This window comes from Hydra vulgaris, chromosome 02 (genome assembly GCF_038396675.1).
Source record: "Hydra vulgaris chromosome 02, alternate assembly HydraT2T_AEP".
In the NCBI taxonomy this organism is placed as follows: domain Eukaryota; kingdom Metazoa; phylum Cnidaria; class Hydrozoa; order Anthoathecata; family Hydridae; genus Hydra; species Hydra vulgaris.
The window spans coordinates 3,839,610-3,857,500 of NC_088921.1; positions in this window are offsets into that span (position 1 = coordinate 3,839,610).

The following is a 17,891-nucleotide window of genomic DNA, read 5'->3' on the forward strand; positions in this document are numbered from 1 at the left end:
CAGAAAATTGTAATTGTAAACAAAAAATCAATTGTCCAATGAGTGGAAGTTGTTTATCAAAAAATGTGGTATATAAATGTGTTGTTTCTTCTAAGAATGTACCTGATAAACAATATATTGGCATAACAGAGGGTGAATGGAAAAAACGTTTTGCCAATCATAAACAATCTTTTCAAAAATAAAAAGTATTCAAAAGACACCATGCTGTCAAAATATATATGGGAATTAAAAGAAAAAAATGTTGATGATTTTATACTGAATTGGTCTATCCTTAAAACAGCGCCTGCATATAACAATATTTCCAAAAAAATGCATACTATGCCCACAAGAAAAATTTGAAATAATTACACACAAAAATCAAGAATGCTTATTAAACAAAAGATCGGAATTAATTTCGAAATGTAGGCACGAAAATAAGTTTCTCCTAAAAAACTATAAAAATAAATGAGTTCAATTAATACTTACATTAACTACCCTTTTTTTAAAAAAACATTAAAAAAAATAAATAAATAAAATAGCATAAGTAATCATTTCTAAAGAATTCTTTTTATAATAGTGTCAGCAAATTCCACAATTGTGTGAAAATTTACAGTAGTTAAAACATTTGCAACTTCCTGTAATTTAATTTTTGGTATAAATTGAAGTTTTATTAATTTGATCATTCATTTCTGATGAATCTTTGTTGATGAAACACAGTGTAAAATGGAAAAAAATTTTTGTTAAGTGATTTTCTACTAATATATAATTGCTCTGTTCTTTTAAGAACATTGAGCACTCTATTGTGTAGAATACATTGAGCACTCTATTGTGTAGAATACAGTTTTTTCATTTAGGATTTCTTTTTTGTTTAACAAAGCCTCATTGTGACCTTTTATAATTCTTTCCATATTTTTTGTGCAACTGTAGCTAACTTTAATTGTATTTCGATTAAAAATTAATCCTATTGTTTTTTATTTGTATACAAGTAATTAAAGCAAAAAATAGTTACATCATGTTGCGCATATAGCATATTACAAATCAAGTTCATGATTTTATGATCATGATTCGATATATGCCTTTCCATTTTTTGTTACAAAGACACTTTATGAAATAAAAATAAAAATATTGGAAACTAACTATTTATTTGTGCATAAATTTGTATGTCTTATTCTTGATTTTTTTAAACCTTTACTTGAATTCTTTTAAAAGCACTCTTGTCACTAGTCAAAATTTTAATTTTACTTTGTTAACACTAATTTTACGACGACTTTGCAATTCAAAAGTTCAACAATTTCTAAAAATAATACGATTTTTATACAAAATTAACATTCATTAAAATAAGTCATTAAAATAAAATTGCCAGGTTTACATTAGGTTTTCCTTTGTTAATTATTACTATAAGTTATATTAGACAAACGGTCACTTTACGAAGTAGTTTAATTCGAAGGTAAAAAAATGGCGTCTATCAAAATTCTCCTAATTACGAAAGTATTTTAAGATAATTTTGATTTAAATTTACAAGTCTTTAGAATGACTAAAGAAAGACGTGTTCTACAAATCTAAAAATTGTCTTGTCTAGCTCAGCTGGGAATAAAACATATTTTATAAAGATGACATAATAACTTCGAAAGACGTTTAAAATATGTTTTTTTAGCATCTGCGCTAGACAAGACATGTTTAAGATAAAAATAAAACGTCTTTTTTACGTATTGTGCCCGCTGGGTATAAGTATAAAAAAGTGTTAAATTCAAATTACAGCTTGATTCATATTTCTATAAATATCATTTAACTGGTAGAGCAGTCACAATACATTGGAGCATTGCATCCTATATATATCATGACTTGGAACTTGTGAGTGCTGCTTAAAGAAACTGTATAACTGCTGAACAGTATTACCTAATGGTCAGAGGTACAATTACAATTATGAATGCGCACGCCCTAACACCCAGTAATCAGTATCCAAAGACTAACCAAGACAAAGAGATGGTTATTTCTTAGGTTATTAAATACCCTTGCCTAAATAACAAGACATCGAAACATGTAATTTTTTATTTTAAATTAACATTTTGGTTTTTTTAGTGAATTTATTATAAATCATTCAATTGTTCAATTATACTTATAGTTTTTGAAATTAAAATTGTAATTTTATCTTTTAAAATCTAAATCATGCTATCCTAAACCTTAATCCTATTATGATTTCACCTAACCTTACCTAGTTTTTTGCAAGCTAAACTGATATTAAAAGGCAACTGATATTTGTCTTTGTATATTACATTATTAACCAAGTCAAAGAAAAAGTTTTCAAATAAAAAACTAATAAAAAATAAGAGGGTGAAAAGTTTCATACAAACATCATTTTAAAGTGGATGAGAAGGTTATGTTGAATCTTCACCTAGTAGGTGTTATATTTTAATTTTGTTTTTTTAATTTAGTATCCATATTTCGACAAAAATGTTAGATTTAAAAACTAATGCTATAGGTGATTATATGGTTTTCCATTAGAGAGGGGCAGATTCAGAATTTCTTGGTGTTTGAAAAAGCTAACTACAAGTAAGAAAAGTAAAACACTCTGTATTCAGAAGTTTTGGCATCTGTTCTGAATTACAATTTTTTGTCGGTCTTTTTTCCTATGGAAAGAGGATTCAGACAAGGCAACCCTCTCTCACTTCCGCTGCACGTTCTTGTCGCAAAAGCTCATGATTTGGTGGTTAGAGCAGATAGTAGAATATAGGCTTTCTCCCTACCAGGAACACCGAAACCCCTTAAATTACAGCAGTAAGCTTTTCTAACTTCTTTTTCGAAGGACGTAAAATCTGTCCACTATTTTTTTGAAAAAAAAAACTGTTTTACAAAGCAAGTGGTTCAGTGATCAATGCCTCAAAAACCAAGGGTCTTGCACTTAGGGGTTTTTATCCTAAAATTTACCCAGAGTTGGACGACATAGAGTGAAACAATAACATCGGTTTCAAAATATTAGGTGTTACTTTTTACACTAGACTGAGTGAAACTACCAATTTTAATCGGTTAGTTATTCTAAAGAAAATAGAGAAAAAACTCAAGTTTCTGTGACTACAAAAAACAAGTTTCTGTGACTACGTATTTTGTCGCTACGGGTAAAGACTATGTTCATAAATACGCTAGCAATGTCAAAAGTGTGGTTTCCGGCAAACGTGTTGCCCATTCCCAATTTGGTAATAGAACGATTACATAGAGCCATTTTTGAAAATCTGTGCCAAAAGACCAATTTCAATCCGGTCAAGAGAGAGACAATTTTCTTACCCTTCAAAAGCGGGGGTCTCGGAATTTAATCTCCGAAGGAGCGAATTCTTGCACTTCGCCTTAAAACGCTTTTTCAACTGAAAGAATGCGGAGAAGATAAAACTCACGGTTATTACTACTTTATAAAGAATTGGTTGGCAAGTTCACTTAAAAAATTTACGAACCAAAATCAAAACTGGAACTTTTCAAGACAAAACAATTTTCCAAAACACTGGGACAACAAAACGTCTCATTACTACAAAACAATAATTGAAATACTGGGCAAAAACGGGTCCCTGTTTAACATCACCGTAAAAACAACAAAAAAGCTTTACTTAGAAGTGGCAGAAAAACAAATAGGCAGTCGTGCCAGCAAAACTGGAACGGTTCAACAAAAACAAAAATGCCGTGGACCCAAATTTGAAAAAAAAAACTTTACCTCTCACGCATACGGACCGAAACACAATATCCTCTTTCGTTTTTTACACAAAAGTCTACTTTCTGCGGCCTTATTTGCCAAAAGCACAAGGCAATAGATTGTTAAAATTATCAAATGCAAAACTGTGGTCAAATTGAGGACGACATTTATATCTTTGCTTACTGTCCTCCATCTGTTGAATTATGGGAGTATTTTAAACATGTATATAACTCCTTGACACCCCCCAAAAATATTTTCTCCGATAAATTCGATCTTCTCAATTGAAACAGCAAATCTATCGGAGAAGAACCTTATTTCGCAACTGCTGTTGACACTCACTCAAACCATCATGAGTGCAATATGGAACAGCAGATGCCACAACATGTTTAGCAATATAAAAATTTAGCCAATAGTAGTGATCAGGGTAATTTAATATATAACTTCAACATATAAGTGTTAACTGTAGCGATTGTAACGTGGTGTGTGTGTAAAAGTCCTGTAATTTTTTTTTTAATATTTTCTTTAATAAAATCTTTCTTTACAAAACACTTTTAACTAATCTTGAACATTATCTTTAATTATAGTAATATTTTAAACTTTACCTAATTCTTGATATCTTTCCGCATAATTGGTAAAAAATAAAAAAAAACAGAAATATATAAAACCAAAAAGCACAAAAATTTATTGAATAAAAAAACACAAAAATATGAATATAAATAAAAATATAAAAACTATATATATATATATATATATATATATATATATATATATATATATATATATATATATATATATATATATATATATATATATATATATATATATATATATATATATATATATATATATAAACAGTTGTATAACGTCTGTATTGTAAAAGTCTTATATTATATTAAACGGAGATAATGTAAATTTTATATGATTGTAAATACTTGTTGCAATAGAATAGTGGCATCTAAATATGGTAAACGAATTTTTATTTCATAATTGCAAGCTGTGATTACAAATATAGTAATTATATTGTTATGTCATTGCATTACAATTATTAAATTAGTGTTATTAAATTTAACTTAACTTAAATCATTTTTACAGCAAAAATCACTGATAAAATGGTTTTGCAACTTGAAGCTGCGCATAAACATGAATGGTTTAAACAGCATACTGACATGATTGCAGTTGTATCATGTCTGAATGCGACATTTATACAAAGACGAGCCTGGATAAACAAAGGTCCAGTTAATAGAGTTGATAGAATTGTATCAATTTTGGAAAAACATCAATGTTTCTCTGATGTGGAAGTGGTAAGATTTTATTTTATTTCTTTTGCAGTTCATATCTTACCATTATTGCAAAAACTATATGTAATAATTTTATGTTTGATATATGTAAGATGTTTATCCTGATAAAATATCCTAAGGTTTTCTCTGCATTTTAAAATTGTAATGTTCCTACACTTCCTTTTTTTTTCTATTCAATTCAGATTGTTAGTGAGGTAGCATGTGTATTAAAATCTTCTCTAAAATTTGATTCAGCCTGAGAAAGCTTGACTGAAAAAATTGACATGCTCCTGAATTTTGGAATACACAAGTTGAAAGTGCCTCGTCCACCACCACCCAAAGCAAGTACTGGGGAGGACGCATGTATTCATGATGACTACTTTCATGACAGTAGTAATCATGATATTGACATGTATTTATTTTTAAATTTTTTATACATTTACTCCTCCGAAATCCTTGGATTATACTTTTTTCGTAAATAAGACGTGATTTTTTTTTTTTTTTTTGACATAATGTTTTCCTATTAGAAAACCATATAATTTAGAACTTACTTTCATGTGTTTGTTTACTAAAAAGTATTGAAATTTTCTGATTCAATTAGAATTTTTTTTTTTAGATAGTACCCAGTAAACACAGAATGGTTTAGAATTGGTCAATATTTAATCGAAATCGGTCGAAAAATAGATAAAACGTTTAGCGACCTATTATTGACTAAAAATTGACGCTTGATTTGAAATGTATATTTCAAACTTTTTTATATATACGTTTACTAAACGTCGATTTAACGTTTAGAATATCGACTTACATTAGTCAATATTGTAAACCTTTAATCGACCTTAATTAAACGTAAACATTTATAGATTTAAAATCTACGCTTTAAATCTTTTAATTTATACGTTTATTAAACGTCAATCAAACGTTTACAATATTGACTAATATAAGTTGTTATTCTAAACGTTTGATCGACGTTTAATAAACGTTTATTATATTATAATATAGCAATATAGCCATTGGTCAGAAGACTCACACAACAGCTTATATCACGCGGTTTAAATAGGCATAATTAAAACGAAATAAAAAAAATTATTAAAAAATTACTTTTTATTGGCTAAATAATTAATTTAAATGCGTTTACAAGATTCACTTCCTTGCAACAACTGAAAGCAAAACGACTGATTAATAAATAATAAACGAGTGTCGGAAACTAAAAAGTTAAAAATCTCTTATCGCGACAACTTAATAAACTCAGATGTTTTAGAAATTATTGATTGCAACATTGACACAGTTAAAAAATATGAGTTGCTGGTCTCTCGTTATGAAAGTCCTGCTGCAAGAACTTTTTTCGTAAGTTTTATAAACAGTTTAAATTCATTTTGTAAGCGTTAGTTGGATAGTGTAGCAGTAGGTATTCATCTTTGCATTAATTAAGGTTTAATAAATAAATTTTTTAATTTTTTTAATTTAGATGCATATTAGCTTAATTTAGTTACATTTGCTAAAGAAATTTGGTTGAACAGAGCTGGTAAAAGCCACTGCATATGATATGGCGCGACTTTCAAAATTTTCCATGTTTATTTTTGTCAAAAATAAACATGGATGGTACAGGAAATTTTGGAAACTTCCATTCAGAAAATCCTCTATATGTAAAGTTGTTCTGTGTAATTCTAATTTTATTTTATGAATGTACATTAAAATTATTTTAATTAAAATAGTTTTTTTCGGTTACAAATCAGGTTACGAAATAAGACAATCAGGAGACGAATATGAATGATGATGTTGCCCAAGAACCGACGCCGATGAACAAAGAACTGGCGCACGATGAACAAGAACTGGCGCTTGATGAACATTCGTTGGACGGTATATTAGAAAGATTTTTGAGAAACCAGAGGACATTGTGATCCAAAATACATTTTTATAAGTTTAATAATTTTATTAGTAATCTTTAACTTAATACTAATGTAAACTTTTATTTTTTGCTAAATGAGATTAAATTTACAGAAAATATTTGTTTAGTTGCGTTCTTGCAAAATGGATTTTTTTAGACGTAAATTGATATTATAAATTTTCACTGTACAGTGAAAATTTATAATATATTTTTTTATAATATAATTTATAATATTACATAATATTGCTAATGCGAAGGCATAATGGATAATGCGAATAAATTTTTTAGAGTTATTGAAACAAACAAATATAGTTTAAGGACCCCCCTTCCCCCTTCCCTCTGCTATTTGTAAGATAAATCCAAACTATAGCGTTCTTTATAAGTTTATAATGGGTATATATAGTATAAAAGTAGTAAATTATAAAAAGTTATAAATAATATATAAGTATATAAAATATTTGTATATTTGGGAAAAGCATATAAAGTGTATATATATATATATATATATATATATATATATATATATATATATATATATATATATATATATATATATATATATTATATATATATATATATATATATATATATATATATATATATATATATATATATATATATATATATATATATATATATATATATATATATATATATATATATATATATGTATATAAAGTTGGATTTAATTAGATTTAAATCTAAACGATATACATACGTTTATTTGACTAAATCTAAACGTTAAATATACGTTCAATTAGACTACATCTAAACGATATACAAACGTTTATTTGACTAAATCTAAACGTTAAATATACGTGCAATTAGACTACATCTAAACGCTTTATATACATTTATTAGACTAAATCTAAACACGTTTTAGACGTTTATTAGACTAAATCTAAACAATTTATATACGTTAATTCAACTAAATCTAAACGCTTTATATACGTATAATATACGCTTTATATGCCTTTATTAACCCTATAATAGACGTCGAAAATACGTTGTAATCTCGACGTTTTATGGAGGTTTGATCTAAACGTTAATCTGGATTTCATTCTGAACGTATAATCGACCAAATCTAAACCCTTAATCTAAACGTTGTTTTGACGTTTAATAAACGTTTGTGTGCTTACTGGGTAAAGTAAAGCACTTGATTAAATACTTGCTCTAAATATTCCCAAATGATAACTCTAAGAGAAAAATAGGATATATTATTTTTGAAAAAACTGTAAGTATGAATGAAAATAGATTTTTATTTATTATTTGTAATTTATTGGATATTATTAAATTTTATGAAAAGTTACATTAAGCATTGATTTGAGTTAGTTAAATTTAATTTTAGATTAAAAAAACATCCTTTTCTATACATAATAGACGATAGAGATGAGGCAATCGTTATGTGCGGTGAAAAGATAGTTGTGTGGAGCTATTCATTTTTTATGCGGTGATTGGACTATTTGGAATACACTATGTTATGGACATGGAAAATGACGACCATTCGTTAACAGCATTAACAATTTTGCATTATATTGTATTCAAAGACTTGACATCAAAAGAATCATGTTTGAGCCAAATGAGCAGTTTATGGGAAGATTATTGCCGCTACAAACACAACCAGTAAATAGACATTCCAACATTCAACTTACTACTCTTTATTTTCATCTATAATTGTTGTTTAAATGTATTAGTTCTTTCAGAACTTTTTTATTAAATATTTTTTAATTTTAAAATAATGTTTAAATTTTCACATTGAAATTTTTTTTCTTTTCTTTAAGGAAAAAAATATTTAAGTATTTTTTAAATAACAAAAGTTATGAAATCAATTCTTATTATAAGAAATGAAGTTCGTAAAACAAAAAGAAAAATTGCTTTATGAAAAAAATTCAACTTAATAGCAATTCTTTAAAAAAAAACATTTTTTTTAAATATCAAGATCTGGAAACGCGAAAAAGAATCGTGTTTTTAGATACAAAGTTCTGAAAACCATGAAGAAAAAAAAACTTTTTTGAAAAAGAAAAAAATATATACGAAAAAAAATTCCAGAAACAAAAATCTTTTTTTAAAAAAAAAAATTCTTAAAATAAATTTTAAAACAAGAAAAAAAACAACCAACTTTAAGAAATAAACTCTTGTTTAAGAAAAAAAATGCTTAAAACAAAAAAAATATTATCTTACGTGTGGACAAGTTACTTTTTTCTTGCTGTAAGACTTTTTTTGCTTAAAATAAGAAATTACGATTTCGCTATATATACTATAATTATATTGCTAAATATATATATTTATATATATATATATATATATATATATATATATATATATATATATATATAAATATATATATATATATAAATATGTATATATATATAAATATATATATATATATATATATAGCAATATAACTAATATATATATATATATATATATATATATATATATATATATATATATATATATATATATATATATATATATATATATATATATATATATATATATATATATATATATGTATAAATAAATATATATATATATAAATATATAAATAAAACAAATTCCCATTTCAGTTAACAATAGACTAAATCAAAACTCTTCTAATGAAAATATTTTTAACTCTTCCAAACGCGTGTATGAAGATGCTCTTAAAAAAAGCGGATTTAAAAATTTCGAGTTAAAAACAAAAAGTGCAAAAAAGCGAAATTTAAACAGAAGTATAATTTGGTTCAACTCCGTACAGCAAAAATATTTCAACAAACATTGGAAAAGCGTTTTTAAAATTAGTTAACAAACATTTCCCTCCCTCTAATAAATTGCACAAAATTTTTAACAGAAACACTATTAAAGTTAGTAAATAGCTATACAAAAAAAATTGAAAGAATTATAAAAGGCCATAATTTTGCATTGAATAATAAAAATGAATTTCTCAAAGAAAAAAATACTGAAAATTGAAACTGCAAGCAAAAACTTGACTGCCCTATGAATGGCAAATGCTTATCAAAAAATATTATTTACAAATGCATTGTTTCCTCGCAAGACAACCCTGATAAACAATATATTGGGTTAACCGAAAGCAAATGGAAAAAACGTTATGTCAACCACAAACAATCTTTTAAACATAAAAAATACTCAAAAGAGACTATGCTGTCTAAATATATTTGGCAAATAAAAGAAAAAAATATTAATTTTAAATTAAACTGGTCTATCCTCAAATCTGCGCCTGCCTATAATAACATTTCCAAAAAATGTATACTAAGTTTACAAGAAAAATTTGAAAAATTTATTACTCATTTAGATCAAGAAAATTTACTTAATAAAAAATCAAAATTAATTTCTAAATGCAGACATGAAAATAAGCTCTATTTAAAAAACTATAAAAACAAATGACCAGTCCAAATTTATCCAAATTCTAAAGAATTCTTATCATGATTTTTTAATTATCTAATGTAGTTGATGCAACTTCCTGGTTGCAAAATACTACAGTTATTACATAATTAATTATAACAATTTCCAACTTCCTGTGAAATAATTTTTTCTGTAATTTGAAATTTTTTTATGTTTAGACATTCTTTCTGATAAACCTACTGATGGAGAATCACTGTGAAGAAGAAAGAAAAATTTAGATAAGTGTTTTAACTAATTTATATATATATATATATATATATATATATATATATATATATATATATATATATATATATATATATATATATATATGTATAAATAAATATATATATATATATAAATATATAAATAAAACAAATTCCCATTTCAGTTAACAATAGACTAAATCAAAACTCTTCTAATGAAAATATTTTTAACTCTTCCAAACGCGTGTATGAAGATGCTCTTAAAAAAAGCGGATTTAAAAATTTCGAGTTAAAAACAAAAAGTGCAAAAAAGCGAAATTATATATATATATATATATATATATATATATATATATATATATATATATATATATATATATATATACATATATATATATATATATATATATATATATATATATATATATATATATATATATATATATATATATATATATATATATGTTTGTAAATCAGCTTAAAGCTTAAAAAATCCATCCTAAAACGGACCGTTTCGTAAAGCGGACAAGTTGCTGTCCGCTTTGTGTCTTGCGATTAAATTTTAGCTAAGTTTTTTTATTTTTATATACTGTTATTTAGGTGCCCCAAGAAAATCTAACGGTCTTGTCACAGAGCACCGCAGAAGTGCATTTAACCAAGAAGTTCACGCTTCTTTCCTTTCCGTGACGCAAAAGTATATTCAAGGCTCGTTTCGAACCTCGATCTCTTGCTTTAAAAGCGAGCGCTCTAACCACTGCGCCACGGCCGCCGTTACTTGGTGATGTTATTAAAAATTGGAAAAAATTAGAAAAGTTACTTGGTTTATGGATCTCTTCAAACTTTTTACTTTCTTTTTTTATCAGTGTATATCTCCTAATAGTAAAAACGTGTCCTAAAACAGACATTTATAAATATCTTGTTTTTCAAAGTTTATTTGAAACTCTTCTTTTTTATCTAAGTTAAAATTGTTAATAAATAATATTTATTTGCTATATAAGTTAGTGGTACCTTTTTTCATCAGTCGTTAACTTTAAAACAACCATCAAATATAATTACACTTTACAGACTGATACGGCGTGTTTTTGAGTCGTAAAAGTTTCCCGTAAGTTTTGCAATTGTATTTATAATATTTAAATGTATTTATAATAATTATATTTTAAGAAAATGTTTATTCTAAGTGAAAAGAGTTAGTTTGATTTGAAGCTATTTATCATTTTTTTTCTTTCAAACGCTTTTTTACCTTTTAATCAAACTTTTAAACTCAAACTCTCCTACATCTTTTAATATAGCCGCTACGCTGGTATGTACATATATTTTACTTTTATCCAATAGCTACACATTCAGATATAAATTTTGACGTTTGTTGGAGTTTTTAACTTAATTTTATGATGACGCCATTGTTGTATTTGTATGAGACATTTTAGCTCTGTTTTAACTATTATAAGAGTTAAAATACAGCTAAAATGTATATTTACATATATATTATCTGTATGTATATGTATATATATACATATATATATATAAATATGTATATATATAGATATATATCATATATATATATATATATATATATATATATATATATATATATATATATATATATATATATATATATATATATATATATATATATTTATATATATATTTATATATATATATATATATGTTATAATATAATAATTTATATGTATGCATTTTGTGTTTGAGAGTGGCCTAATCCATAAATTTAGTATAGCTTATATGGTATTATTTTTAGCACTTCCCTAAACGACTACTTCTATGCCCTTATTGTTATTGACTATAATCTATTGATACATTGTTTTTCGATTCATATATGATGTTTTTCTTTGTATTTACTTATTCGTTACATTTTTTCATTTCAGATTTATCATATGATAGATTTATGTGATATAGAAGAACAAATTATTGTATACTTGTATGAATTTTTTAACAACATATACTAATAATTAGTCCAGTCAATTTCTAAACTTCAATGTTGCATATGTCATTTTAAAGTAGTTTCTAGGCTTTACTAAATGTGTTTCTTATTCACATGGTTTTTCAGGCAAGGTCTGCAAGCAAATTTGAGCTGAAAAATTTTTCTTAACCTTTAAGGAGAGTTGATGTTGTTCTTTGTTTAATTTAATTTGTTTAAATTTAGTAGTTTTAACAAATAAATGTTTATTTGTTCTTGGTTTTTTACTTATTTGTTTCAGATTCTTAAGAACTAGGCAACTAAGCTAAGCAAGATTGATTTATTTTTTAGTGCAATTGGAAAGAGCTGAAAGCAATTTTTTTGTGTAGTTGAAAGTATAACTGGTACTGATTTGAGTTACTGATTAAGTTTACTAACTTTTTTTTAATTTTATATTGGATTTATTTTATATTAGATATATATTTTATGTATTTAACATGGAAAACTGATTGTAATTTGTAGACATGAAAGTGATCAACAAATTACAGTCAGTAGTTTATTGATCACTTGCTTAAATAATTTCATGCATTTTAGTCTAGAATTTCTGTTAAATTAAAAATAATTGATTTAAATAAATATTGTTTAATATTTTTGAAAAACGACATTTGTATATAAACATAAAAAGATATGGATTTCAATAAATCTTAAGTTTAAATATAGTCTTTGATTAGAAAAGATCACAATTTGTAAGACTCTTTTACATTTTTTTATTATTCAGTTGTAACAATAGTAATATTACTGGTAATATGTTTAATGATAATAGTGAAATTGAAATGGATAATATAAGGCTCAAAGAAGTTATTAATGTGAATGCTAATAGACAACTTGAAAATTGTTGTTGTCAAATGAATGAGGTAGATCTAGACAAAATGAAATTCATCGTTGTTGAAATGTAAGAAATGCTGCTCAGCGAGCAGCAAGCTTGCTTGCCAGTATCATGCATTGTTAATGTCTGTTAATTTGATTTTACTTTTTTACACAATTTAGAACAAAATAAAGTATAAATTTTACTATTTATAGTAACAATAACTAATTAAATTTTTTTATAATTTTAAACACATTTTTTTTTAATTGTCTTTGTCATCACTTGATTTGTTTGCTTACTGTTGAAACATTGTTTTAATTTTGTATATTTAATATGATGTAAAATTTACTCTGTAAAATTTACTCTGTTAATCATTATTCAACAGTTAGAGAGAAGCTGGAGCTTAATTTAGAAATGCTGGAAATTAAATCAAGGTAAAAATAATAGCTATTTTTTTGTTCTTTATATTTTCTGTAATATTATTATCCTGATTCTGCTAACAATAAAATGAAAATAATACTTATTTAATTAAAAATTTCATTTTTTTTTTTTTTTTTAATTTTTTTTAGGTATTTGCTTTACTTGACTTTCTTTTTCTGGTACCTGTGTTTTAACAGATTTTAAAAAAAGCTTAACTGATGTTAATGCGGCCTTTATGTCGTTTACTCTAAGCAATGACATTACTGATAGGGAGTCAAAGTTAAAAAATTATTTAAATAAGTTTGTATTTAATTTTTTAGATCATTTATCAAGTTTGTAATGTGTTTTTGTTATTAATGATTTAAATACTCATAACCCGTATTAGGGGTTGCTTACTGCAGTTTTTTATTAATGTTACTGTTGTAAATTTCTACTGTTATTATTATAATTGTAGTTGTTATTGTTATTACTACTGTTATTATTACAATGATTATTACTGTATTAACACAGGTCAACAAAAATAAAAAAACTTTACTGGTGCCGAGCAAATAATTTGTTTTTTTGTATAGCATTTCTCATTTTGATTTCAAATATGCAACTCATTTTTCACCATCACGTCAAGTTGTAAAGATAGTTGTAAGCATTTATAACATTTGCACTTTTAAATTAAAGTGCACAAGCGACTTTAAAAATCGCGAAAAAAATTGTATAGTTGGGCCGGTAATGGTACCAACTGCTAGCCAACTGCTTTATACTGTTGGGCTGGTAATGGTACCAACAGTTTATAAAACAGTTAGCTAAGTGTTGGTAAAATCGTTACGTTTTTTTCCCGGTACCAACTAAATAGCCGACTGTTGGTCTAATAGTTGGTTATTAGGATCGGGTCAACTACTTACCAACTGTTCAATGTTTACTGTTAACAGTTTTTACTATGTCTCTAAAACATTTTTGACATGAAAACTTATTAGTTAGCAAATTAATTAGTAATATTGTTATTATTATTATTGTTATTATTAGTGTTTACATTTAAGTTATTAAGAACCTAAACTTTTTTATTCATAAATGTCCGCAATAAGTTAGTTTTTAACTCATTACTTTTTCAATAAAGAACTCTTATTGTTTGCAATTATATACCAAATTTATCATAAGAAAACAATACGAAATAATATTGTGTTTTGTTTTTGTTATTTAACTTTGTTATAGTTAATTTTTATAATTAAGAGAAAAGATAAAATCATTTTTTGTTGTTGTTGTTGCTTTCCTTTAAAGACTGTTTTATGTTTGTTTTTAACGCACTTATTTTTTAAATATACTTATATATACTTTTTCAGTAAACCGAAAACTATTTTTACGTGAAAAAAAATCTGCGTATTCATTTAGTTAATTTATTTATTTTATTTATGTGTGAATTTATTTTATAAATGTTTTTATAAAAAGAAAAAAGAAAAAACATTAGGTATATTTTATGAAAGTATATGTCCGTTTTACGTTTAATTTTAATATAAAACATAATTGAACATTGATTATACTGAATGACTTTTATAGATTTATTTTTTTAAATAATAACTTTTAATGAAATAAAAAGTTACTTTTTTCGTATTTCTACCAAAGACCGTTATACATTTTTAACGCACTTGCATGATTTTGAAATATACTTTTATATACTTATTCAATAAACCAAATTTATTTCATATTTAAAAAAATCTGCATATATTAAGGTATTTAATTTATTTATTTTAATTATGTGTGTGAGTATTTGTAAAATATTTAAAAGAAAAAAGAAAAAAGTTATGTTTTATATGTTATGTCCGTTTTACGTTGAATTTAATCATAAAACTGATCGAATATATTGAATGACTTTTATAGCTTTTTCATTCATTCCAATTATAATTACAAAGCTTTTGCTTTTCGAATATTTTCGAACTTTTTTTTAACCCTTAATAAACCTGAAAGCAACCACAATTAAAGTCGAAGGTCGAAAAAGCATGAAGAAGTTTAAAGAGCTAAATTAGAGCAGCTCCAGTGACAGATCCAGAAAGGGAGGGGAGTGATGAGTTAGAGGATGATGCATCCTCCCTTCCTCAATACCATAACCTGAAAGTCCTAAAATATATTAGAAAAGGAGGACTTTTTTTTTTTATTTGACGCAAATAGGATACAAAATATAAAAATATTACAACACCCCTCTCTTCCCCAACAAAATTTTTGGATCCGTCACTGAGCAGCTCAGACATACTGTCAATTAACCAAATCTTTTTGTCTATATTAATAAACAGCCAAGCACTTCTGATACCTCAAATAGTATTTTAATTTGAAAATCGTTGTCACTTTTTTGACAACGATGACGAAAGTTCATTACCAAGAAAAAAATTAGCTAAATAGAGGACTTATTGAATTTAACTTATTCAAAATTAATTCAGTAAAGTTCGGAAGACGTTCAATTTTTTATTTGAGCCTCAATTGCTTTCTAAAATTGTTAGATTATGTTCTTTCCTTTTTCTATAGAAAAACAATCTAAAGATTATGTTTTTTAAAAATTTCAAATTTTAATCACATTAATTGTTATAACAATAAATTTATTTAAGTTTTGCGTTAGGCGAAACTATTTTTTTACTCGTGAGAGAGTCCAAGGCACAAAAGTTTAATGTTTAAATATTTTTTTTAACGAATAGTATAGAGTGACGGATACAGAAATAATATTTAGGAAAGATGCTGATCCAAAAATATATTTTTATAAAAATTAGGTTCTCGATTTTTTTGATATTGAATAACTTAGATATTCTGCTCAGGGGTTATGTAACTTCCCTGGAGCCGTCACTCATTGTATACAAAATTATTTTTGAAATATTTTAATTGTATATTATCTAAATTATTTTAGATTTTATTTTCTTCTTGTATTATTTTATATTATATTTATATTTCAATTATTATATGGTTAAGTATGGTAAGTAATATGGTAAGATCTGCCGAGTCCAAATTTATATTTATACGACATGTAAACTGAAAAAATAGATATATGTTTTTTAATAAAGAAAAATCTAAGACATTTTATTTTGAAAAATTATAGTTTTATAATTATAGTTATAAAATACAAAGGGAGATTAAGCAAGGTATTTTATTATAGAAGGAAAATTTATTTTTTAAATAGTTTTCGAAAGCTTCCGACTGCCTACACGAGTTCAACAAATTGTTTAAAGACCGTTAAATATGTAGATCATTAAATTAGACAAAATGATACTCTGCGCATGCGTTAGTCCACGGATACTTATTTAACGTATCAAGTCACGTTAAATAAGTAGACTTGTCACGGAGAAAACTGTCCGCGGAGTAACTTGTCCGGTCGGACACTTTACTCCGGAGTAAAACGTCCTAGTTTGTCCTATCCGTCCGCCTACGACAATTTACTCCGGAGCAAACTGTCCTACGTTGGAGTAAACTGTCCTACTTTTTTGCGGATTATTTACTTCGGACCACTCAAGCAATGTGTTTTAGCGTTTGTTTAAACGATGGTTTGAGAACTCGCGCATTTTTCTGCGGCATAGAAAACTTTAACTCTTTATATACTAAGCATAATATTATTGTAATTAGCATAGTAATATTAAGCGTCACGTAACTCATACAAATAAACCTGAAGTTTTTTAGTTCACAAGGTCATTTTTTACCGGCTTAAAAGTTTTAAAAAAAAAATATGTCAACACTGACATGTTTAGAACTTTATACTTCGTACAAGGTTTAAGTTAAAAACAGTAAAAATTGAAAATTATGTTTTTTATGTTATCTTGTATATTTAACTATATTTTTTATTTAGTACCTAATTGTTTTTGCAACCTATATTTCAATTTATTTTGTACCTAATTAACTTTTGCCACATATATTACTTATATATGTTTTTTATATGTGTTTTAAACAGAGTTCTTTTTTTCGATCTTGTACAAAACATTAAATTGAAAATGAAAACTCGAAATTTTCAGGGTTTACTCTTTAACAATTATTTAAGGGACTGTAGCAGAATCACAGTAAACTCATGGTTATATTTTAAGTTTTGAACAATTATCTTAAATAAAAAGTGAATTTTTTCTTTTTGCTTTAACTGCTCAGATCTGCCATTATGATTTTATTGAAAATTTCCAGGCAAGTAAAAACGTTCTGAAACCTTGTAGTGCTTGTTCTTCCAAGGTGATAAGTAAGATGTACACTATGAGAAGAACAAATAATTTACTTTCTCTGCTCTTTCCTAAAAATAATCTCAACTCGTAAACCCTTCTTTGTCATATATTTTAATTA